The sequence below is a fragment of the Episyrphus balteatus genome, chromosome 2 (assembly GCF_945859705.1).
Source record: "Episyrphus balteatus chromosome 2, idEpiBalt1.1, whole genome shotgun sequence".
NCBI classification, from domain to species: Eukaryota; Metazoa; Arthropoda; class Insecta; order Diptera; family Syrphidae; genus Episyrphus; species Episyrphus balteatus.
Genome location: NC_079135.1, coordinates 2,016,289 through 2,019,988, shown reverse-complemented (window position 1 = coordinate 2,019,988; position 3,700 = coordinate 2,016,289).

Genomic DNA, 3,700 nt, shown 5'->3' with positions numbered 1-3,700 from the left:
TATCGCGGAATTTTGAAGAAAATGAAAATAAAATTTTTGATGCCATAAGGTAGCGGGGACTCTAACCTACATTTGGGTACAACTCCCATCCCTGTAGTGCTACGCGTTCTCAAACCGGGAGAACTTAAAAGTAAAAAAAAAATAGGCACGATTCTGAAAAAAAGGCATGATGTGGCGGTTTAACATGGAAGGCGATTTTTTAAAAATCTGACAATGTGCAAAGCGTAGGCCCATGACACAAGCTATCATTTGGCATCACTCCCAAAAATTGCTCTCAAGCGGTTTAGCTTCCAGGAGCGTTCTAAGATTCGGGGATTTTTCGAAAAAAGATTTTACCCCAACTTTCAAACTCGATTTTCTCGGAATTTTGAAAAAAATCGAAAAACCGGATTATACCACAATCGGGTAGCTGAGAATATAAGCTTTCATATGGCACCACTCCACTGTCTCTAGATCAAAGCGTTCAGCTCCCAGAAGTTTTTTCGCGCCCCCAACTTCCAACGCCTATATCGTGGAATTTTGAAGAAAATGAATAAAATTTTTGATGCCAAAAGATAGCGGGGACTCTAACCTACATTTGGGTACAACTCCCATTCCTGTAGGTCAGGCATGTCAAACTCAATGGTAACGAAGGGCCAAAACAGCGAGATCAAAATTTGTATGGGCCGCAGAAAAAAGTAGAACTAAAATTTTTATAAAATAAATTTATGAAAAACAGGAAAAATGATAACATTAATGTATTCCATTTACCATGTTTTTTCTAAGACCAAGGTTAGTTAGGCTGGATCTTATAGGTAACTCATTCCTCTTAATGACTTAAATAACAACTCGCATCGACAGGTACATTTAACAGGAAAAAAGCGAAGAAAATCAAGAGAACTTGTCTTTCAAAGACATAAATCTGCAAGCCTTTTTCATATTCAGTATTAAAGTTAATATTTTTGTGCGGATTATTTTTGATACGACCGATAAAGATAGATACGGATTAACTTAAAAAAAAAGTAAAAGAATTCATAAATTTCGATAAATAATAACATAAATAATAACGTGTAATAGGGATTAAGACATTTTCGTTTTGATTCTACGATTTCGGAATAGGCTTGAGGCTCAAAGATTCTATATTTGTGCATAATGGGGTCCTTGCCATAAAACTAAAAATGTCACGTTATACTTCTATACAAAAATTAAATTATTGGATCGGTCTGGAAACTCTCATGTCGTGAAACTCTCGGTCATGAAATCCATAAAAAACGTCGTTTAGAGCTTATTTCCTTTTGTACGTTGTTTTTTATCAAAATTTAAAATCGACAAAAACTTTGAAAATTGAGCAACATGAAACAAAATTTGCATTTTTTTCGCTTGGGCCTAATAATATGGCAAGGTACTGTAAATTATAAACTTAAACTCAAAATTATTAAAAATGTGGAATGGGCCGCAGATTTATGCGTTGTGGGCCGCATGCGGCCCGCGGGCCGCAAGTTTGACATGCCTGCTGTAGGTCCACGCGTTCTCAAACCGGGAGAACTTAAAAGTAAAAAAAATAGGCGCGATTCTGAAAAAAAAGGCATGATGTGGTGGTTTAACATGGAAGGCGATTTTTTAAAAATCTGATAATGTGCAAAGCGTAGGCCCATGACACAAGCTATCATTTGGCATCACTCCCAAAAATTGCTCTAAAGCGGTTTAGCTTCCAGGAGTGTTAAAAGATTCGGGGATTTTTCGAAAAAAAATGTACCCCAACTTTCAAAACCGATTTTCTCGGAATTTTGAAAAAAGTCGTTAAGCGTATACCGTACGTTCTGAACCGCACAACATGTGTAAATTTCACAGAATAAATTGAAAACTACATGGACGCAAGGAGGATGAAAGAATTAATTTATTGTTCACTTGATAAAAATGTAAAAAAAATAAGTGGGGATTAATTACTTAATAATAGAAATTAAAAATATCAAATGAAATTCATTTACATAAAACTGAATGAGAAGTATAACTTCAGTCGCGTGTACATGTGTACACACACTCTTTTTTTTTGTTTTTAACAGATAGATGAATGAAATTTGTACTGTAGATAGGTAATTAAATTAATTATAATTGTAAAAAATTTCAATTAATTTCATATTCAAAATTCTGAGATAACGGTAAAAAGATGTTTTTTTTCCTACACACGTTATATCTTTTGATCTAGGGCACATGACAATTTTATTTAAGTTTAATACGCATGCGGATAATATTAACTTTCATTTGATATATCGTGAAAATACCTCAAAACACGTATGGAGATCTGTTGACGATGACCAGCCACCAATGTAAGAAGTACCGTAATCTCAGTCTTAAATTTAGAGATGGTTGACTTTAAAAAATTCTTACTTTTTTGTAGGCATGGTAGAAACATGATTGAAAAGTCAAATAAAAGGTGAAATACATTTTTTTTGATTTTTATTTTATGCAAGAAAAATAATTTTTAAGGTTTCACTTCTACCACGTGTGAATTGCACACATGATTTTTTTTTTTTTAATTATTAATCGGAACTTTTTTTTTTAATTTTCTTTAAAATAGAAAAATAATATTTTCAAAAAAAACATGCTGTTTTTTGGAATTTACATTTGAAATATTTTTTTAAAAAATCCAACTGTTGCCGCCATCAGCAGCAAAAGGAGGGAATTTTTTTTTTAATTTAAATGTTACAGACGAATTTCTATAGAAAAAAATCGTTTAAATCGTTTCTAATTCGAGTCTTGGTAAAATGCTCCTGATTCTGAAAATTTAAGTTTCATTTGAAAAAAAAAAATTAATTACACCTGAAACTTTATTTATACAGGATTCAAAATATTTTAAGTGTAATTTTTCACATTGTAAGCAATTTATTTAAGCAGGAGAACTATTGTTTTTTTAATTAAGAAAATTCTATTTATACTTGTAAAATAACTTTTATTTTTTTTTTTTTTGACAAAAAGGAATTATTTTATTTTATAAACCAAAAAAAAATGGACTAATTTTACTTTTTGTTACGAGTTTAGGTGATGGATGTAAAAAATTTACTTAAGATCAGTACTTGAGAGAAGTGGAAACTATTTTTTCTTGCATTAAATTTTGTTTGTTTCCTTATATTAAAAAAAAATTAAAAAAAACAGTGAAAACTTTTATTTTATATTGAAACTTACACTGCAATAAATTTATTATTACACTGTGCAAGTTTTTTGAAAAAAATTTTTGAGACAGGTGCGCGATTAACTGTTTCGCCCTGTTTCGGACCCGAGAAATCGATTGGCGTCATTAGTTTTTCGATTTATCGGTACGACTTCGAACAAAATTTTTTTTGAAAGATTTTCAATTATTTTGAGAATTTTCCACTTGTTTTAGTCATTTTTCAACCAAAAACAATATTTATATTGCTAATTATTCTGCTCAAACGTTATTTGCTACCAGTAGAAAGACATTAAAAACAATTTTGAACAATTTATTTGAAAATTTAGTGATTATCGATATCTACCAAACACTATGTTAATTCGTTGTTTATATCCAATGTCAAACGAAAACTTAACTTCTAGTTCAAATTGTGTTTAATTAATTTCAAAGCTATCGATAATATCGGTAGCCTTCTGGTAAATTAATTTGGAAGTATTGAAACTATCGATAGTTTTGTAAAGTATCGATATACTCGATATTTTTTTTGTTATCGATGCTATCGATAGACTGTCG